Consider the following 24198-nt stretch of genomic DNA (forward strand, 5'->3'; position numbering starts at 1 on the left):
GTCAAAATCAAGTATAAGGTCAGTTCTCAATATGCCGCTCTTTTCGAAACTAAGACAGATCACAACAAGAAAAGGGGTACTCGAAGAAGCCGTTCCTATTCCTTCTAGGGACACTCCAGGGTACTTCATGTATCATAAACATGGCTTAGACGCTATATTATTTCTTGATTTATGGGTAGACTACACCAAGGAATTACCAGAAAGTGGAGATACAGGGGGAACTGTTACGTTTCCTCATAAATTGTGTGATCAGAAATCAAGACCGACCAGGGGTAGACCCGGAAGCAATGCAAATTCTTACCAGATGGAGTCAGAATATATCAGAAGGAAGACATGATAAGCAAAATTGTATAATAGCAATGTGCCGAAAGATCCGTAAAGAAATAGAACGCCTGCACGAAGAAAGATTAACGGTAGACCAGTTCGAACTGAACGAAGAAGAAGGATCAGGACTGCCCACAGGACAGTCAGACACCATAGCCTATGTAGGAAGAGGAAGATCTTGTAATAGTAATAGATGTCTTATTGACCCGATACGTCCGATATGTCCAGATAATAACAAGAATTTCCCAACACCCATAGTTCATATAAGGTCTAACGAGCATTCATTCCAAGCCGCTGACAAATTACTCCGAGAACGAAGGGGTTATCATTTCCTCGATTCTATGGATGAACAAGAATTAGCCAGGTCAGCCGTTCATTGGGTTGACAGTCCCGGAAAGTATGGTGATGATACAGTAGCACACACGTTTTTGAATCTCACCCCAGATGAACAGCGTTTAGCTGGGATTTATATGATTCAACAACTCCTTATACTATATCAGAGTCAACATTCGGACCCTGGTCCCTTACCTGATATATTGACTGAATTACTCATGAATAGATGGAGAGGTTCAGGTACTAAATTAATTAAAGAAATACTAGAATCAAGAAAGCAGTATATTCTTTCTGTATGTCCAGAACACGTCTTACTACCCATTAAGGAAAGAACCACGTATTACATGGACAGACAGAATCCTTTACGAGAAGTACACCCAATAAAGGGCGAGGACAATGAGTTTAAACGCGTATTTGTATACACGCCCATATCGAAAATAGAATTGTTAGAAATGAAGAAAGTGGTACCCAGTCATGACAAAGACCCAGCGGGTTTTCACCGAGAAATTAAAGACATGTTACTCATGGGAGAGTATACCTATCCCGACATTATGACAATACTGAAGGTATTGATGCCTGCTGGCATTTATGAGAAACTCAGGGAAAAAGAGTGGGAGGTAGGAGACCAAAAGATAGAATGGTCAGCATTAGAAGCAGAAGAAAGGGCCCGAACTGCAGGAGCAGGACTTGGGGATAAAACTAAAGCACTACCAGGTTTACTAGTACAGGTACTGCCACGTTTATTAACTACGAAAAAGGAAGATTGGGGTACTATTTCAGCCTGTAAACAGAAGCAAGATGAAGACACTAGTGATTACTATGCCCGATTTGAAAAATGTTTTGGTATAAATAGTGGCATAAAAGCAAGTAGCGAATCATACCCACATCTGTTTGTGACAAAATTAGTGGAAAATGCCTTGCCTCAAGTAAAGAACAGAGTATTAAAATTCGAGAGTACCTGGCAAAGTAACACCCCATCACAAATGTTACAAATGTTACAGTACCATCACAATAGAATTAGGGAGGAACAAGAACATGAACACAGACGCATGAAAGACACGAAAATGAAAATGCTAGTTTCTCAGACAGTTCCAGCTGAAGGACATAAAAAGGGTATGACACATTCCGGTGATTCAACAGGACCTGTAAAAGGGACATGCAATTATTGTAAAAAGCCAGGTCATTACGTACACGATTGTCCAGTTTTGAAACATAATATCGCCATAGGTAATACAAAAGAAAGACCACGGCCACCCAGACAGGATCAGAATGAACAAGGAGCTCCGCAGCATGCACAGTCCATGCCGGCTCCACCACAGTCTATACAGTTTGTGCCAGCTGCACCAGCGCTGCCTGTTGCTGCCACCCAAACCACGACACGACAACTGTACCAGACCGCACAGTATGACTATCCTGATTATCAACGATACGCATGAACTAGCCTAGAGAGGGAAGTTGACTTACCCCTTATCGAGGTCCCTGTAGACCAAGAAGGACCTTATGTACATAGTAAATTATTAGGCCAAGATAGAAAATTTTTACTCGATACAGGGGCAAGTCGAACAACTATAAAACGTAGTGAAGTTCCAGGGGCACCCCTCTCAGGCTCACAGAATATTTCCCTTGGTTTTTCAGGAAAACCTATTGTTAATGAAGTGTCACAACCTCTGCCACTTACGATAGGACCTTTGACCCGAACTACAGATTTATTGCTTACTAAATCATGTCCAGAAAACTTGTTAGGAATAAAAACACTGAAAGCTCTAGGAGCTATAATATGTTGTTCTCCGGAAGGAGTAAGATTGTTTTTGCGTGATTTTAAAGGTCACTATGTATCTAGAGACATGGATCCCCGACTGCAGACTTTACCTACACATCTATGGGCACAAGGCCCTACTGATGTTGGTTGCATGAATATTACACCATATCGAGTCACATTAAAGGCAGGAGTGGTGCTACCACGAATGCGACAATACAAGTTACCACCAGATGCTGTAGTGGCTTTGCTGCAAATCATTGACGAGCTCATTGCCCAAGGAGTAGTTGTGGAAACAGACTCCAATGTATGTAATTCACCGATAATTCCGATTCTTAAACGAACAGATCCGAAGGTCCCGCCAGTATATCGATTGGTTATTGATCTGCGCGAATTAAACAAGTGCATTGTGCCACAATTCCCTGTGGTCCCAGATATCTCGTCATTACTGACAGCCATTGATTCCGAAGCAACATTCTTTACTGTAATTGATCTCAAGAATGCTTTTTTCAGCGTCCCAATAGATCCGGAAAGCCAATATTTGTTCGGATTTAGTTTAAATGGACGTAGCTTTAAATTCTCACGCGCACCTCAAGGATTTACAGAAAGTCCCAGCATCTATAGCCAAGCACTGAAACGAGAACTTGACAGTATCCACATGCCAGTTAACACTGCCTTGCTTCAATATGTCGATGATCTGCTGATCACCGCGAGAAGCGAACCCGAATGTGAAAAAGCATCACTGACAGTTTTACAATTTCTAGCCGAAAAGGGGCACAAGGTGTCCCCTTCTAAGCTGCAATTCTGTGTCCAGCGAGTTGTTTATCTTGGACACTCGCTGTCCAAGGAGGGAAGGCAGCTTACACCCGACCGCATTCAGTTAATAGCTAACATGCCAATACCCAAGACACAAAAGGAAGTACGAGCTTTCATAGGTCTCACTTCATACTGTAGGCAGTGGATCCCTCAGTATGCATTTCTAGCAAAATCACTCATTCAGTTGACAACACAGGAGGCAGCCACATCGACTGTTCTCCCTTGGACTCAGGAACATACACAAGCTTTTGAAAGCTTAAAGAAAGCTTTATGTCAAGCACCTGTTTTAGCAACGCCATGTTACAGAAAACAGTTTACACTCTTTGTTACAGAACGCGAAGGTACTGCCTTGTCAGTACTCACACAGGAACAAGCAGGGGCACACAAACCATGTGCTTATTTTTCTAGTACATTAGATCCCGTAGCTCAGGCTTTGCCTGCATGCCTAAAATCAGTAGCAGCGACAGCTTTAGCAATAAGACAAAGCGATGCCATAGTGTTAGGACATCCTTTGACAGTTCAAGTGCCACACGCAGTAGAGGTTCTTGTAAATAGAACGCAAACACAACACTTGACTATAGCGCGACTTACAGGGTACGAACTTACATTGTTCCAGCCACATATAGAAATCAGACGCTGTAACACATTGAATCCTGCCACACTTTTGCCAGTAATCGGAACAGACCCACTAGCTCATGACTGTATTGAAGTTATTACAATCACGACGAAACCCAGACAAGACTTGACAGATGTTCCATTGTCAGATCCAGACCTGACGTTGTATGTAGATGGTTCATGTATGAGAACAAGTACAGGAGAATTAGTGGCCGCTTATGCAGTCACAACAGATACTGAAATCATTGAAACAAATCGCATAAATACCTTGTCAGCTCAAGCCGCAGAGCTCGTCGCTCTGACACAAGCCTGTATTCAAGCCACAAATAAAAAAGTCAATATATACACTGATTCACGTTATGCATTCGGAGTTGTACATGACTTCGGCGTGCTGTGGCGAGAGAGAGGTTATTTAACTTCCCACGGTGCCCACATTCAGCACGGACCCCTCATTCATGCCTTATTAGATGCGATACATTTACCCACGGCAATATCAATTATGAAATGTAAAGCTCATACGAAAGTTACTGATATCATTTCTCAAGGCAATGATCTAGCCGACAGAACAGCTAAACAGACTGCTCAAACACAAACATCCGACATGACAAAGACAATAGTCCCGACGCCGACGCATTGTATGACAGTTAAAGATCCTACTCTTGACGTAATTGATATACAGACACATGCTACACCAGACGAAATAAAGAAATGGACTGAATTAGGAGGGATTCAAACGGATCAAGGATGGATGATGAAGGAAAAATCTGTGTGGTTCCTTCCTGATTCAATGGTCCAAGTTATAATTAACAGTATACATAGTCCAGCGCATCTAGGAGAAAAAGCTATGCTAGACAGCATTCAACACATTTGGTTCAATAAACATTTACGAGCAGCAGCCAAACAAAAAGTCCGTACCTGTATGATCTGTTGCCAGTTCAACCCAGGAAAAAGTGTTCCCGTAGAACAGGGTGGATTTCAGCCTCCTGATCACCCTTTTGAAGTCCTCCAGATGGATTATATCCAGATGGAACGGTGTCGAGGATTCAAATATGTTCTCGTAGTTGTATGTGCTCTTTCCCGGTGGACAGAGGCATACCCGGTTTCAGATTACACTGCCCCGACTACTGCCAAACAGTTGGTTCGAGAATTCTTCCCACGATACGGTTTACCACGTGTTGTCTACTCAGATAACGGCCAGCCGTTCTCATCCGAATTAATGAAACATGTTTCACTTTTGTTAGGTTATCAGTGGAAATTCCACTGTGTCCGACACCCTGAGGCAGCAGGTCTCGTAGAAAGACATAATCAGATCCTGAAAATCAGATTGTCCAAAATATGCAGAGAAAAAGGCGTCGACTGGGTAGTAGCATTACCAGTTGCACTCTTTTACATGAGAATGGTAGCACACTCTCGAACAGGGCTATCCCCGTATGAAGTGATCTTTGGCAGACCACCAAATATGTGGGGGACGCCCATACCACGCAAAATAACTGATATTGACTGTAATATGCTGACAGATTACTTGGCTTCCTTGATGTCTGCACTACAATCTTGTCGTTCACAGGTAGCTGCAGCTTTTCCTGACAACACTGAGGTGAAACCCCATGACGTAGTCCCGGGGGACTTGGTCCTCGTGAGGAACTTTGACCGAAAGACTCAGCTGGAACCTAGGTGGAGGTCACCTCAGCTGGTGCTGCTAACCACAAGAACAGCCGTGAAGATCGAGGGCAGAAAAGGCTGGATTCATTCAAGTCATATCAAGAAATTTCATGGACTACCAGCCGATGTAAACAGCCCACCTCGTGTGACTTCACCCATTGACTCAAAACTTCCTTTTGTTGAACAGAGTGACTCTGAACACTATAAACTAAAGCTTAGGTCCAACCAGTCGAGCAATTTGATTGTTTAAGTCCTCTCCAAGGTGAAGCGGTTGAATTGTCTCTGACATGTATCCCTTGGACCTAAATAGAGAAAGCACCCGAAAAATGTTGAAACGACAGGCATACTGTAAATCACTGCGTAGCCATTGCATAATGACGTTATTAATTTTGTTTTTCTTGAGTCTTTTAATAATTACTGCAAGTTTATTGTTGCACATATATTATCCTATTTCTAGACATGATTACAATGTTACTGCTGAACATTCTTTTAGTGAATTACCTCCGCTTGAGTTGTCTTATAGATTTGCGCTGCGCAATAACACGTTTATCAGTATGTTACATCATTTCCATCAGGTTAGCAATGCTACAAATTGTTGGATATGTGGCCGACTCCCTCCCTATCAGAATTATAAAGGAATTTTACCTCTCTTTCCATACCCGTTCACACACAACGGCTCCTGTGGAGCATGGTTTAGTTTAATTAATTCTCTAGATTCGAATTCTGCAGTTTATCAAGATAACTGGGTATGGGGAAATTTGAACTTAGTTTTGCTTGAGGTCTGCTACCCTAACAAGGAGGGACTTCCCCAGAGAACAGGAACTGATCTAGAAAATGAAGTGTATGGATTAGGTAATTTTACGCTTAATCTTATGATCCTAAATGTCGAATCCGAAGCTACTCCAATTTTGTCCGCTATGTCAATATTCCCAGTAAAGGGTGAACTGTGTGTAAGGAAAAATGGTTCCATACATATGGGCCATAGTAAATGCACCACTGTAGTAGAATTTAGTGATCAAGGCAAGTCCACATTTAGAGCTTCCCGCCATTCCTATTTCATATGTGGTCAGATGGCATATGTACGTTTGCCTCTAGATTGGGATGGTACTTGCTATATTGGATTCCTTTTGCCACCTGTTTTTCTAGCTCCACCTGATTATCACAGAAACACTCATTTAGTACATAATAGAGTAAGGAGAGACCTCCCGATAGTCGATTACACTGAAACAGCATGGGAAAAATACACAGATTTCAATAAAGGTCTCTTTCCTTATATAGGTACCGTTACTAATAGTAAACTGATACGTAGATTAACTAGAACCCTTGAAGCAGTAGTAAATGAAACTATTTCCGCTTTAGGCAATTTAACAGAAGAGCAGTCTGCTATGCGGATTGTTGTGCTTCAAAATCGTCTTGTCCTTGACGTCATCCTGGCTGATAGGGGCGGAGCTTGTAGGGTCATCGGATCAAGCTGTTGCATTTTCATACCAGAAAATTCGCCATCAGTATATAAAGCCATAACTCGCCTTCATAAGATTGTAAGCCAGATACACCAGAACCCAGGCACTTGGACTTGGTCCGGTTGGTTTTGGAGTGTATTATCTACCTTTGGATGGAAGGTCCTATCTTTCCTAGGTATTGGCCTTCTCATACTATTCAGTTGCTGTCTATGTCTACAATGTGGACCAGCGATCTGTGGTCTGTGTGCCACATCGTGTATTCCACCACCAAGATTTCATTCATCACGGAAGAAGAAAGAAGAACAAATGATGCTATATGAACAAATCAATGAATTGATGAAGATTGATATCTCTTAACGGGCAAGTAGGGGACAAGGAGGGAATGTGGAAATATGGATTTTTCTGATCAGTTATGTCCCCTATCTTGGACCCCAACGGTTCCATGTATGAATCACAAGTACATGTATGTCCCCTCCAGTTCCAGTTATGAAGACGCAAACACATGTGCGTCCACCGTCAACATGTCCTCTGTCAGATCCGCCATGAATAGGCCGGATATTCTATTCCTAAGTATGAAAGGCCACCGACTTTATATGGCTCAGTTACTCCATTTTGCAGTCCAGGCAAGTAGGCCCTGATTCTGTCATCGAACTCTTTTTGCCTTCTGCCTCTGAAAGCTCCAGTTTGAGCCTGCATCTGTAACCATGAACTTTGTCTCATTCTCTGCGCGGCTCACGAAGCCTGACATCAGCCCGCTGCCTGCCAAAAAAACTGTATTTCACCTTCGAGTTATCTGCTTCGTTCCCTGCCCAATGCATTCCTGTCTAGCAGTTTAAGTAAACATTCTTCCAGCTACCGAGCAAAGGCCCGGCTTCTCTGTCTTTATGAAAGTAATTCATAGCCCTATTGCTAGGAAAGATTTCCGCCCTCGCATCTAGTGTAGACACTTAGACGCTTGTACACGCACTAACAGTCAGTATAGTCAGTATAGAATAAGATTCTACTCGAAGAGACCTCTCTTTTGGATAACATAGTTCTTTAAACATAGGATGTTAGATATGATTTGGGATTAGGTTGACTTGACCCCCCAGACTTCTTGTCTCCACATGTAGAGCTAAATGTCAAGTCCCCTTCACCCCCTAGTTGCACGTCAATCACACGTCATACTGCTGCGCGCGCAACTATGCCAAGTATAATCTTATAGATCCACCTATATATGACATCATAACCAATTATGTTTCTGTTTTACTCCTCATTACGCCCATTTTTTGTTACGCAGATGAATCGTCATTTTCCTTATCAATTGTTACGCCTACCGCATTCGCTTCATTGTAATGTATGTTCTATAAAAGTCATTTCTTGTCAATAATGTATGTACTTCACTTCCTGAACCTCCGTGGTGATGGAACTTGGAGCAACCGATTATAATCGATTATTGGAATAAAGCCCATTCCGAATCTCTAATACCACGGATTCTGCCTCTTATTTTACTGAGCTATTTTATTATGTTTCTGTATCAAATTAAGTCCCGGTAAAGGAATTTTATTTACCACAGTATAAGGGAATCAAGGGGGTTTAAGAACTTCTTGTTGAGATGGTTTCAAATGGGAATGACGTCTGGCACACATATCAAGGTACAATGTAACAGGAGACCATAAATCCATACGTTTCGGTGCCAGATGTAAAGGATAAACAAAAGAGGTGTCTAATCTATGATTATGGCAAACAGCGTACCACCATGCTCTGTAGGAAATTTTTGTGAAATCTTTCCAGTTAACAGTAATTTGCTGAAAAGTAACTGCAAGCAATAAATCAATAATTTTAACATTGAGTGTAACTTTCTCCCAACAAGATGAGAGACTGCCTAAGAAAACATGGATAATAGAGAAAGAAATATCAGTTCCAAAAATTAAGTTAACTTGAGAACATACCTTTTCCCAGAAATTGTATACAAAGGGGAATAAGAATAACATGTGTAGTAAATCTGCATTTGAAGAAGAACATGTCCAGCAAGTATCTTGCAAATTCGTAAATCTTTTACTTAGAACATTCGGCGTAAATAAAAGTCTATTATAAACAAAGAATAACGTTTGTACTATGTTAGCTGGTCTAGAGGATTTACGTATCTTAATCCACAAACTGTTTCATAAAGACACTGGCCTGGATAATTCGAGGTCCCTTTCCCATGCTTCTTCTATTTTGGATTTCTTTCTGGTGTTGCCTGTATTCTGTAAATAGCTACAAATAGTGGAGGCTTTAGGGATGGTTTTTAACAAAATGTGAAGATGTGAGGAGGGTCCAGAAGTGACAGAGAAAGTAGGAATGGCAGATATCTGAGTATAATTATCCATTACTGCTTTCTTAAGTAAATTATATTTATGTATAAATGTGGGCGGCACACCAAATAATTGCATGAGTGAAGAAAAAGGCAAGAAATCTAAGTTAGCAAATAGCTGATGAATCCATATTAAACCTCTTTGCCGCAAAGTTTTCCAATAAAATGGTTTACCATGGATAGTCAGGGTTTTGTTGTGCCAGATGGTTGAATTGAGAAAGGAAGTGACGGTAATGGGTGTGGAAGGAAATGTAGGCACTAGGAGTTTAGAGGTCAGCTTAATTATGGGAGTGGATTCGGTCTGTGGTTTGCGTGAGAAAGAAAGGTATTCGGCAAAGGAGAAAGGAGATAAAAAAAGACGTTCAACTGTAGTCCAAAGAGGACAGTCATCTGTAGGACTTAGTAACCAAAGTGAAGCTTGGCGTAAAAGAAATGCTTTGTGATATGCCAGGAAGTCAGGAAAGTTGGCCCCTCCTTCAGTTTTAGGTTGTGACAATTTAGGTAGTGACATCTGGGATTTCTTTTTATTCCATAAGAAGGAAGAGAGGGTTGAATTAATTTTATTAAAGAATTTAATGGGGATAGACACCGGGATATTAGAGATGATATATAATATTATAGGCGACAACATCATTTTTATAGTATCTAGACGACCCCACCAGGATAAGTAAAGAGGGTGCCACTTGGTGGTTAAATCCGAAATCTTTTGTATGCATTTATTCATACACAAAGTGACTGTATCAGATATTGAAGAGGTGACATGTAGACCTAAGTATTTTATGTGATTAGGACTCCAAGTAAAGTTAGAGGCACTAAAATCTAATTTAAAAGTGAACTTGTTTAGGGGTAAAATTTCACACTTATCTTCATTCAATTTGTATCTAGAAATAAGAGAGTAAGCTTGTACTTCTGCCAAAAAGGCAGGAATCGAATCATTTGGTGTCGATATAAAAAGCAAAATATCATCCGCATAAGCTGCAAGTTTAACTTGGGAATTGGGAGTTTGAAAGCCATGTAAATTTGGGTTCTGACGTAGTTTAGAAAGAAAAGGTTCCAATGCCAGGTTAAAAAGGAAAGGGGAAAGTGGGCAACCTTGACGTACTCCTCTCTGTAAATCAAAAAATGGGGAGATCAACCCATTGGCGCAAACAGCCGCCCGAGGGTTAGAATAGAGAAGAGAAATCAAAGATATAAATTTAGGACCGAAGCCAAACCAATGAAGGGTATGAAACAAATAAGTCCACTCGACTCTGTCAAACGCCTTTTCGGCATCTAAGGCTATCGCCGCAAGGGAGTAATTAAGACGAGAGGACTTAGATAACACATTAAAAAGGAGTCGTGTATTATCAGTAATGAATCTGCCTTTGACAAATCCAGATTGCTCTTTTCCTAATAGATCAGGTAAGTAGGAGTCTAATCGAATGGCCAACGCTTTAGCAAAAATTTTAAAGTCAATGTTGACCAAGGATATGGGCCTATAGTTCTTGCAATATTTAGAATCTTTGCCAGACTTAGAGATAAGACAAATATGTGCTTCTGAGAAAGAGCCTGAGGAACTACCCAGCGTGTTGAAAGAAATAAGTAAGGAGTGTAACTTGGGCAATAAAAGTTTAGAAAAATATTGGTAAAATTCTACAGTGAAACCATCTGGTCCCGGAGCTTTATCTTTTTGAAGATGTTGCAGAGCTGTGAATAATTCTTGACAGGTTAAATCAAGCTCTAGGGAGGAAAAATCAGGTATATTATGTGAAGATTTTTGGATACTGGAAAAAAAATGGAAAAGAGAAATATTAGAGGGTTGTGTTTCAGAAGTATATAATGATTTATAGTTATAGAAAAGGGAAAACTCATTCAAAATCTCAGCATCTTTAAATTTTAAAACTGATTGAGCATCATAGATACATTCAATATTTAACTTATTGTGTTTAACTTTTAAATAGTTGGCCAGTATTTTATTCTTACCCCCATCAAATTTCGCGCTGGATTTTAACAAATATAATGAAATATCTTCCGTTTTTATTGAAATGTAATTTGGCATTTATGAGGGCTGTAAGACATTCTTTCGAGGTTGAGGTGTAGTAAGTATGTTCCAAACGATTAATGTCCTGAAGGAGATCTTTAGTGAGTTTGCGGGAAACTTTTCATTTTGAGGCAACAAAGCCTATTATGAAATCCCTTGCTGAGGCCTTGAATGCATCCCATACCATGACATGAGGCATAGATGGGGTTTGATTTAATTTAAAAAACTCGTTAGAGAAGGTAATAAAGGAGGCAGTACATTTTGGATCTAAGAGGAGGGCATTATTAAAACGCCATCTTCTAGGACCAATGACCGGAGGAAGGATATCAAGACCAATTGAAACTGGGGCATGATCTGACAATAGAATAGGGCCAATCTCAGCACTTGTAAGAGTTTGCGAGATATTATGTGATACAAATATATAATCAATTCTTGACTGAGTGTGGTGGGAAGGGGAATAAAAAGTATACTCTCTAGTAGTCGGATTTCAAAGACGCCAGGCATCTGAAAGTTTGTGTTGAGAGATTGCTTGTACAAAGGACTTGTGTGGTTTGTTAGGAACAAAGGGGACTTTGGAGTTTCTGTCAAGAAACGGATCAAAAATTTGATTACAATCGCCAGCTAAGATAAAATTATCTTCTATACAATGTGTAATTTAACAAAAAAGACTACAACTGACGAATCAAAGATAAGACCAAAAGATAACATACCTACAAAGGGAAGACTCAAAGATAGACGGGAGGGGGGATGAAACCACTTGGAGAGGTCTACAAATCCAGGGGCAGCCAAACGGAGGAACAAGGAGACGTCACGATAAGGAATGGTAAAATCTGTGAAGGCGACATGTAAGAAAATAAAGTTAAATAAGAAAGAGGAGAATAGATCAAACAATCATTCAAATATTAATAAAAATAATACTAATGAAGATAAACAAGTTTGGGCGAGAAACAGAATTTTGTAGAAACAGCAAGTAAGACAAAAAAAAGAAAAAACTATCTAGAATCGAGAACAGTATACTATAACAGAGGTAACAGAAACTGAGGAACCTGCAAAGAGAAAAGTGTTATCATGTGTTGGAGGATGTCGAGGGTCCAGAAAATTCCATGGCACTCGTTTTACAAGAATTAATGAAACTTTGTAGACGCGTCGGATCTTCATACGTCGTAGTCTTGTTATTATACGTAACCTTAAAAAGACAAGGGTGAAAAAGGCCATAACGAGGTCCCATGGAGCGCAAATCAGCTCTCATGGCAAGGAAAGCCTTGCGCCTGTTTGCAGTGGCTTTAGCATAATCCTGCGTGAAGAATAAAGATGAGCCTGACCATGTTATTCTTGGAGAAGCTTTAACCGCAGTAAGAACCTTCAGCAAATCAGTGTACTCCAGGAAATACAAAATAACTCCTCTTGGTCTTTGTGGAGAAGAAACTTGTGATGGAAGACGTCCCAGCCTGTGAGCTCTTTGGATGTTAAGTGAAGTTCCGTCAGGTAGATGTAGAAGCTTAGGAAGAAAAGATTTTAAAAAAGTGATCGGGTCAGATCCTTCAAGACCTTCTCCCAGGCCGTAAATGCATAGATTGTTGCGTCGATTACGATTTTCAAGATCCTCTACCTGTTTCTGAAGCGTGCACACCTGGGAATTTAGTTGAGAGACTGTAACGCAATATTCTTTTAAGGAAGCAACAGTGTTCTCAACCGTGGAGACCCTCATATCCATTTGAGCCCAATTGTCTGTGAGAGTTTGCAACTTAGTGTTAGTCTCTTCCATGAAAGGTCGAAGGGCCTTGATCTCCTCAAGCAGAAGCTCCATAGAGACAAGTGAAGCTGACTTAGCGGTGAGGGAGGATCTTTTTTAAGGCGTTTAGATATTGATTTACCAGGGGCGCCAGAGGGAGGATCCATATTTGTCTCAAGGCACTGAGATGAAGATGATAGAGAGTCTTCAAGTCTGGAGAATTCTGTGAAAATTTTAGAATTTTTTATGAAGATGTGCTTCTTGGAAGAGAGAGGACGAGTCACTCTTATTTTTCCCATAAGACACTGGCCAAAACAAAAAAAAAAAACACCAACAGATGAAGAAGGGTGCTTCCTGAAAGGACGCGTTAAAATTCGTAAAATGGCCGCACTAATACAAGTCGCAAAATCCTCACCAAAAATATTATCAGCATAAAGTTATCCTAAAATGCTTGAAAATGCCAAACCTTGCCACAATCCTGTGCCAGTACAAGAGCAATTGACATATGAAGCCAAATCTCAGGCAGTGATATGAATGGTAGGGCGATGGAAATATTGATATAAATGACTGACCCACAAAATGGCTGCCAAATCTCAGCACCTCAGAATATACAAAAAATACACAGGAGCGCTGTGCATCAACAAGCCTCAGTGCCAGAAAGAGGAAACAAGCAGAGGATACAGGTGAGAATGCTCTGGGAACATCAGAAAACATATATTGAGAAGTAAACTTGCATCCTGGAGATGAAACGCAATCGCCACAGATTTTCAAAATGGCGGCTGCGGGAGAAAGCGACCGAAGCAAGGCAAGTTATCCAAATTATAAATACTTGCTGGAGTTGTTGAAATGAGCCAAAGATAACATCTTGTTCAGCAGGGCTTCATAGACGTAGGACCGCCTTCATATTGCCGAGAAACGGGTCAAAAGCGTGACGCTCCGGAATCCGCCGAGAGCTTCACCCGCGGACTGCCGTCTCCATTAGGCGTCAAGCGACGCCCCCCCCCCCCGGATTAAGGCTGAGGTCATGTTAAAAAGGTTGATAGATGTCGTCTTAAGACTGGGTTGTCTCCTGTGATGCTGCCTTGGAACTGGGCTCTTCCTCCTCTTGTTGTCATTATTAGAACTTGTATCTGCATTGTATTCAGCATGAATTACTGGTCAACCTCTCCCTCCATGGTGCTGGTTCCAAGTGTGAAGAAGAAAAGTTTCACGGGACTACATGTATGGTCCAGTATGCATCTCTGCACGTGGGAGGTTACTCATTTTGAAATAGTGTTTTTAGATATATACTATTAACTCATTTGTTGAGTACATTTACTTATTTTTTTTTAATTGTACAATCTTATATTTACCTATGTCATCTTTTGGATATTTTAATCGGTTAAAATGAATTATTTACACGTTGATGTAATTTACCACCTTCTCCGAGCAGGTGGAACCGTTCAGTGGTAATTCCACCTGTTTTCCAGCTCGCTCAATGGCTTGTAATTAGAATTTTAACTCCTCACCTGGAATTTGCACACCTGGTCTTACGGTTATGCCAAGTGCTGTGTTTCGACACGTGGAATATCTGATAGATTTGCAACTGGAATTAAAGGCCCCTTATTACCGCACTCGGTACGTATGGATATGGTGTTTTATCAGATTTTCCTTCTTTAAAAATACCATGCCTGGCAGATCTTGTGATTGGCTGGAGTTGTAGTACCACTGAACACCCCAGCCAACTCACGATGATGTCCATAGTGGTGAACTTCATAAGGCAGAGGTTGCAAACATTTTGGATCCACCCAAACATACATAAGTAAATATCCCCTCCCACTAGCCAATGTATAGTTCAAATCAATTCCCTATTTCGTATGATACACCCACTGGAAAGGGTGTTTTCAATTGTTGCTTTCAAAAGGTATGTGCTAGGATGATGGGCTGGTGAAGCACGGGCACAAGATCACGAAAGGCATTGGCATCCCAAATGTGAGCACATGCATGCACAATTACCCTTCTGGTGCCGAGCTCGTATCCAGGATATACCATATACCCCTTAATAACAATAAGCCAAAGGGCTCTGTCACAATGTCATTCAGGAAATGGTAGTGAGTAAAGACTAAATATTGGGTCGTGGCTCTGTAGAATTTTTTTCCTTCTCAGGAAATATCTGTTTAGGAAAAATAAGTGCTGTTCCGCCAAAATGAGTGTTGGTGTTCCCACTACTGGCAACAACCAGCTCAAATTAAGCTCTGTCCAGACTAGACTCATGTAAATGATTTGGCTTCCAATCAAAGCAAAAAAACATGCTTAAATTCGCATGCACTGTTCACAAATCCCTCAAATCTGAGACCCCTAACAGGCTATATAAAACATTATCCATCTTCGGTTGATGATGCAAGTTATGTGGGTATACTTCTATAAATAATGATTACATAAATAATGGTTATTAATTTGTGTGCACATATGGGATGCACTTGTTTGCTTGTCTTTATGCATTAGTACCTGTGGAGTCAGACTTTAGGACCCGGAGCTGTGGGAGGAAAGGGAAGTGATATGCCCCGACCTCGGAGGATAGAGGCGGGGCTAAAGAACTAGAGGTTGGAGTGAGTAGCGCATCGGACGCTCCCAGGTGAGTTAATAACGTTCGTACCTGCATGCTCGTGCTGTGTCATCATTTCGCCAGGGCCGTTTCTACCATTAGGCAAGACTAGGCAGCCGCCTAGGGCGACAAAAAGGGGAGGGTGGCAAAAAACATGAGTTTGGGAATATCTAATGCATTAATTCTTCTAGCCTGGATGACAGGGGGAGAGAGTGATGGTAGTAAAAGGGAGGGGGAGGCATTTTTCAATTCTCGCCTAGGGTGGCACAACACCTAGAAACGGCCCTGCATTTCGCCCGACTGCGCCCACGACACAACAGTACCTGTATGTCTTTGTTGATATGTATGTTTGATGGCATTTGTTGATGTTTAAATATAAAGCCTGTATTTCCGCTATGAAGAATAATACCACCCCAGGATAGAAATGGTGACATTTGGTTGCCTGCTGTGCTGGTCTGTGTGCAAGGATGGTAATCTGTTAGTCAGATTATTGGGATGGCTGTATGCTTCTTGATCTCTGCATACAGCTGCCAGTTGGTCTGCATGGATATTTGCACAGCCATATGTGAATGTAGGTGTTATTTAGGTGTACATGCATATTGTACGTGTCTCAGTACATAGACTGTAAAAAAGCCAAGCACCTTGGGCACATAGATACATTTAGATGTGTTCATCAATTCTGAGAGGAGATTTACACCTATGCTTAGACTACATCCCTCTAATCCCGTCAAAAGAGGGGATGGAACCTCCTATGAATATTACAAGTAACTTTTCACCTGTTGGTGAAGATCGCCACAGCAGGGATGGAGATCTCCCTATGGGAGAGCAAAGACAAAAGTAATCAAATTTAATTATTTGTTTTTTTATTTATTATATTGTACGATATAAATGTTAAATAATTAATATTAAGATTAATATTAAGATTAATCTAATAAAATAAAACGTAGCAGCAAAAACACTCCTCACATTAACTGTATATTAAAAATTAAATAAGTTGCATATATAAATTTCTTTTTTAAATAGTAATTTTTAAACATAATTTCAAAAATGCCAACTTCCACAATTTTATTTTTCTTAATGTTCAATAAATTTAGTTAAAAACATATATTTAAATATTTTAAATGCTTTTTACATTTTGAATAAATAAGTTAAACATTGAATTTATTTTTTGTTAAAAATAGGTGTATTATTACTAAAAATAGTAAATGTAATCAATATATACTAAGGGGCCCGTTACGATGGCGGGCAGACACCATAACGGTAAATGGGACCGACTGCCAGAGGTGCGGCGGTCCCGCTAGGCCAATTTAGGATGCGCCTTCCACCCTGGCAGTTGCATCCAGAATATTTTGCATTGCGGCGGGCGGTGCTGTCAGCAGCACCCACCACAATGCAAAATATGCATGTTGTGCATTGGCATGTACAAAGTGGCAGGCACCGAGTGGTGCCTGCCACCCTGTGCATGCCCATGAAGGGGGGTACCATGGGTACCCCCCAAGTGCAGGCATAAGCCACCCCACCCCCGGGGGCCCGCAGCGGGCCCACTTAGGCATTCTCCGCATGCCTTTCCATGGCGCAGTCCCCGCCATGGAAAGGCATGCCCAACGCACCCCTCCTAATATGAATGGCGCCACCATATTGTGGGCCTTTTCCGCCCGGCAGGATATCGTGAGGATTTCCTGCTGGTGAAAAAGCAGCAGACGGTCTTTCTGTCCGTCGCGGTACCCCCGCCATGCTAATGTGGTGGGGGGTAAATGGCCGTCGGGCGGGGAGTTATGGCGGGCGGATAGCCACCGCCGGTCGGGCGGTGGTGATCCACCCACGATCATAATAGGCCCCTATGTTCTTTACCACTTAAAATGTATCGCTTTTTAGGTCTCGGCTACCGAAGGCTGCGCTTGCGCAGTCTCGCTCGCGAGATTTAAGGATTTCAGAAGTGGGGCTTGAACCCGCCCCTCTTCTTCTCTCTTCTCCATTGGCTGGCCTCTTAAATGCTGGTCAGCCAAGAGCTTTGTCTCTCCAAACAAGCCCCGTCTTTTTTGGATTCGGGGGCGTGTTTTTTACTTTCTTTCTCTCCTCTGGAATGTAAACATTCCAGCCAATGGCAAGAGGAGAGAAAGAAAAACACGCCCCCCAATCCGAAAATGACGCTCTGTTTCTCCGAGGCATTTCTGCTTGACCTCAGAGAAACATGGTTACAAAGTCGGCGAGCTACCTTTGCACCACAGGTCACCCACTCTTGCCCTCGCCCTCACTCACTGTCAGGGTGTGCTCGATGAACAGCGGGAACTTCTCCTCGCTGTCCCTGCAGACTGCGACCATGCGCGCCATCTCTCCTGCTTATTGCTGCTGCTCATCCGTTGGCAAGAAGGGGGCGGGGCCGCACTCTTGGGGAGGGTTGTATCGCGGCACTGACGGCGCAAGATTTTTTTTGGGTTGCATATTTATATAGCGCGAACTCGACCCGAAGGTATTGGAGCGCTTTACACGAGCACAGAATTTACATTACACATTCAGGCACGGGGAGATTAAGTGATTCGTCCAGAATCACAGTATGTGGACGCGACCTCGAGGCTCGAACCGTGGTTTCCTGCACCAGAGGCGGCAGCTACGCAGACTGTACTCTAACAGCCGCATGGTGGCTGGCCCTCCCTCTCAGGCACCGTGAATTCTGTAACACCGATGAGCTGGAAATCACTTCATCTCTGAACTTGACTCCCACTGAGTGTGGGCCCCTGGTGAAGGCATGCTGAAGACTTGAACACTATGGAATACTCCTGCCATTTCAGTTCTTGGACCGCCCTTTGAGCTTAGTTTCTGTTTCAATATACATGCACGCGTTCCTTTTGGATCTGTAAACAGGGACGATCGTTAGGTTTAAGTAAGAACTGGTAAATAAAGCTTTGTTCGCATAGTTGAACAAGTGTGAGTATAACTCTGTTTTTATGACATCAATACATATCAATGTGATGACCACCTATATTTATTAGTAGTTAGCAACTGAAACGGTAATAGTAGTTACGTGGGACAAACTCAATATTTTACCGATTTGCTGCCTCGAGTTGGCAGATCATACTGAGAAAAAACATTTGCGCAATGGCCGCCTTATTTCACTGAATCGAGCCCCCACCCCGGCCCCCGCTCAGCCTGCCTGCCTGCCTGCCTCTGTAGTCCTTCTTTCCTGTTTCTGGCTCCCGGCCCTGAGGGCGGAGGGACGGGTGACAGCAGCATATGGCGGGGCGCGGTGACAGGCCCTCGGCCGCCGCTCCTCAGTCCTCACCCAGACGAAGTCACTTACCCAAGTCACTGGAGGATCCTGCGGAGCACGGTGTCCGTCGCCATGGACTCTCAGAAGGTGAGGCTTTAGCACAGTCCCACACCGGGGCTGCCACAGTGTGCGCCTGAAGGGTGTGTCTAGTTTTCCTGTCTTAAGTGGTCCCCAGGATTTGAGAGATGCTGATGTTCTATTGCCCCTCTCCTGCTTCCCCCCTGAGGGGCGAATGCGCCGCCCTGGGCTACCAGAGTTAGGAGTCACCCCTACCTAGCCCGTTACTGCTTTTGCCACCGTCGACCAGTGTCAAAGAATGCACAATCTAACGGTTTCACTAACAGACATGCATACAACCCATTTGTATTTTGTGCAATATTTAAAAATAAAATGCACGTGATTCACACGCGTCAGAAAGAGTGAGCAGTACGGTATACACATTTTGTTTTCAATATCCCCAGGCAAGTATAATGAATTGCTTTTGAACACGTGCATGTACCACCGCTTTTACACACCTGCGCCTCGGACTGAACTCAGTCCCCAGTCCTTCATCTCCTCCAGACTGAGCAGCAACTGCAGGGTGTCCCACCCCACACACATCAGGTGCAGAGCTCCCCATGCAAATTCTCCAGCTTCCCTCCCAGGCAGGTACTTCTTTTTAAGGTATAGCCTGGATCTTTTCATTAAAGTCTGGTTCTGTATGTGTGTGTGGCTGTGTGGTGTATGTGGCTCTGTGTATGTATGTGTGGCTCTGTGTGTGTGGCTTTGTGTGTGTGGCTCTGTGTGTGGGTGCAAATGCAATAGATCTCGCATTTGAGAGAGATTAAGCTATTGACATTGTAAAAAACAAAAACATAAACAAAAATAATGTCGTGAGCAATGCCAATAGCTCTAACTTTAACAATGCCGAGACCATTGCATTGTAAATGCTTGTTTATATATACATATACATATATATACATATATATATATATATATATATATATATATATATATATATATATATATATATATATATATATATATATATATATATATATATATATATATATATATCCGAGAAACAATCAATCCTTCATAGTGCAAAGACTGCGCCGATCCCCAATTCTTTTTCAAAAGCGTGCTTTAATTCAAGCAAAGACAAACACTGTCCCGACGCGTTTCGGAACCGTAGTTCCTTGGTCACGGGTCAAGAGACGTTTACGTGCATCACATGATATAGTGCAAAAAATAAACAATACAAATGAAGGACTACGGATACAACTTTCTTTAAGCAGTGTATCACCGCCATATTGGAATGGTTTCACTATATCACCTTATATGAAACATAGAGTTGAAAAACAAGTGTTCTCTGACATACAAATAAAGAATTGTTTCATCATAAAATAATATGTGAATTTACCCAAGTGGGTCATGAATGCATAAACAAAATTTATTTCACTGTATCGATATATACATCAAATTGATGAACAAGTGTTTCTCTGATATAAGACTTTCTCTTGACCCTCTTGACCCGTGACCAAGGAACTACGGTTCCGAAACGCGTCGGGACAGTGTTTGTCTTTGCTTGAATTAAAGCACGCTTTTGAAAAAGAATTGGGGCTCGGCGCAGTCTTTGCACTATGAAGCATTGATTGTTTCTCGGATTTGGAGGGGTCGCGACCCTGCCGGTAGCCCGCCACCTGGAAGAGGCAGAGATTAACGCGAACCAAAGTGAATGATATATATATATATATATATATATATATATATATATATATATATATATATATATATATATATATATATATATATATATATATATATATATATATATTCACTGAAAAAAACACAGGTTTCATGGATGTTATAGTTAGGCTGACATTTCACTCGTACAAAACCAGAGAAATTCGGCCATTATAGTTAGCTGGACTAACTGAGTTATTATTTCCCATTTTGCCACCACACCACCAGGTCCCTCCAACATTCACTACTAAATAGTTTACCTAAGCATGTAAGGACTCAGCCACCAGGTGGGGGGAGTAGAGATCTCCATACAGAACAGATAGGACTTGTGATTTATTAATAGTGTGTAGTAAATAATGTATAGTACTGGAGTACAACTTTATGTACTACAAAATGCAATTTGTTAATCTATCCTCTTGACTTTTTCAAAATGTGTTTCTCTTTCTACATTGTTTTTTTAATAACTTATAAAGCATCAAAGTGAATCAAGATGAAATAATGAGCTTTCAGGCTCATTAATTGATATTGCCTTGCGACTCAAGGTACCAAACGCTGATGATGCTAGTAATAATTAACATGTAACATTCCCTCGAGCATTAAAGTGTTTAAAACATATTCATGACTGGAAAATTATAATAATGCATTATCAATATTGTTTGATCCTTTTTTCTCTTAACTAGATTTTAGGCATGCAGGCATTTTATGTTTTAGGATTCTACAATGTGGAGATCCTACGCAGTATTAACTGTATAGGTTGTTAAGAATTGTGGCAGGAAAAGAGAGCCTTCCCTGGTAGGTGTTGAGCTAAGAGTGTCCAGAGTTGAAGCAGGGGACCCTGTCCAGCCATGTAGTCAATGGATTCAAGCCAGATCTGTTCCCATAGTGCCTCTCTCTCCCTCATCTGATGTTACTTTCATAAAGCTGCTCTTTATGGTGTAGGGCAGGTTATCTCCTGCTCTCCCACACAACCACAGACAATGGTGCAAGTGACAAGGGGCAGCACGAGGAATAAGGGGTCTATTTAGAGAGTGTCCTTTAACAAACAGCACGGTGGGATGGCCTGATAGTGACTATTGAGGTTTCTTACACTGGGGATGACAATAAGTCACATCTCCTAATTAGAGTTCATGCCTTCAAGCACGCCCCTACCTACTTCTTCTCATTGTTTACAGCCTCGACATGGACTTCTCATGGGCGCTCTGGAAGGAATAGACTTGTTCTTCTGTGGCTAAGAGTAGAAACAAAAAAATTTCCAAGCAACAAAGGACACTTTCCTGGCACACCAATGGTGTCAGTGTGGGGGTCTGAGAAGAGGAGTCTGAGATACTTCTTCACAACCAAGGAAGATCCTCAGTTTCAGCATTAAAAAACTGATATACTTGGGGTGCAATGGCCTTGCACGGCCATGGGCCCCGGTCCCCTTGGACCTGTGGTATTATTGATATCTGTGTCCCTGTGGACAACAGCATATCAAAATGCAGCTTGTTTAATCTAGTGCCATATAATACAGCAAGCTGATTGACTGGCCAAACAGCTCGAAACTGGGTTCTGAATTTCAGGAGGTAACAATGCCAAACAGACAATGAGCCCTAGTGCAAGGAAAGAAATGGGCCCCATGGAGTCTGTCTGAATTCTAAAATGCAGCAATAATCAGGGCTCAGTGGGCCCCTGAGTCCTCAGAGCCCTGGTTCCACTGCACCTGCTGGACCAATGAAAACTAAGCCTCTGCGTGGGAAGTAGTGTGGTGCTGAACGAGCCTTTCAAGCAGCACTCGCATTTATCTTGTCCATCACTTGCTCAATCTTCTGTTCTCTTCCTCTACTTAACTCTTCTCAGCCTGCCTCTCCCTTTTTCATTCTGTCCACTCCTCACCTCTCCCGTCCTCCTTGACTTTGTACCTTCTCCTTTTCACATCCCACTATGTCCTCGCTCTCCATTTCCCTAATCTCCTCGTTCCTTCTCATTTCCAGCCTTCTCCTACTTCAACGCTTTCCATTTATTTTTATAAGCCTTTATCCACTCTCTGCATCCTGTATTACTTGGTTTTTCAAATACTTTCCTGATGCCAAATGTAATGGGGCTTGAAGTTAATTGTTTTCTCTTTTTTTGTAGAATACCACACTTCTACTTTTGTAAAGAGATGCAGATCTCTGTTTGTTGCTGTTGGTGTATAACGCGCTGCCCCCTACATAAATCTGTGATGTAAATAAATAAGTATAAATCACAATAAAACTAAGGTCAAAGCAGTGTTTTATTATGGGATGATAGATCAGAAACTTTAATTATTTTATGGGTGTTTCAGTACTTTTGTATAACTTAGCAAATTACTCAATCATTTGGTGTGCACTGCTGCAAATATATTACTAAAGCATGGTGTCATAGCACACTGTCTTTTAGCAAGAACACGTTTTCCATTTAAATAGTCACAAATGTATCACTGACATGCAGTCTACTGATAAAACTATGTAGCGCACAAACAATAATTTGGTAATTGTGTTTCAGCAAATTATTTCCTCATCAGCAAGTAACGTGTCTTGATTTCTTTTGATCCTATTAAAATCTTTATTTCCATCACACTTCAAAAATACAAAGAAGTGTGTTGTTTGTGCTTTCCTAACTGCTGATATATTTTGAAATATTTGTACAGTTCAATTACAGACGTTTAAATTCTGTTGTATGGTAGAAAAATAGCCTGGCATTCTACACCCTTTCCTTCACATTCCCTGTACGCAGCAAGATTGTCAGATAGTTCAATTTACAAAATCCTCTGACTTTGCAGTCAGAAAAGGAAAAGTATACACCAATCTCCATGTTAACCTCTTCAGCGCTGCGCGGATTCCCGCGCAGTGCTGAAAGATCTGAGCGCGGGCGGGGCCATGACGGAACGGTTCCGTCATAAGCACAGCCCAACCGGCGTGCATGACGGAACCGTTCCATCATCGGCATCGAAGAGGTTAAGACAATAAGCAGCAATTTATCAGAAGACATAACTTAACATTTGACTTATGTATTTGAACATCTCAGCAAATATGAGAAGATCAAAACAAAATTTAAAGGCTGCTTTATTTCTCATTCACATTCCGAACTCCAGCATGGTTATTCTGGCAGTTCTGCAGCACCTCCCCACCCTTCCTTCCAGCACCCATGGTTCTGGATTGCGCAAGGATTTTATTGTCTCCCATGCTTTCTTCACAAATGTTGGCATTTTCTTGTCTGGTGCTGACATAGTTGGATAGAGCAGGGACCACAACCGTCAGTGCCCAGTTCAGTAGCATCAATGTGAGGGTCTGATAATGGACACAAGCTGGATCTGGTTACAGAATACAGTTCACTGCTGCACCACTGAATCTCAGAGGTGTCCTTGGGAGGTTCAGTGGGACACAACATTATCTCTGTTTCTCACAGTGGTAGGACCGGTTCAGCAACCACTGCTGATCCAGCGATCATGCTAGCGACCCAGGTCGGAGGCAAACCTGACAATGGCTGTCCTAGTTAGGTTTAGTGGAGGAGCTCTGAATATGTTCTTGGCCTCCATTGCTGATGAGCTGTTTCAACAGGTGGACATACATGA

The sequence above is a fragment of the Triturus cristatus genome, chromosome 12 (assembly GCF_964204655.1).
Source record: "Triturus cristatus chromosome 12, aTriCri1.1, whole genome shotgun sequence".
NCBI classification, from domain to species: Eukaryota; Metazoa; Chordata; class Amphibia; order Caudata; family Salamandridae; genus Triturus; species Triturus cristatus.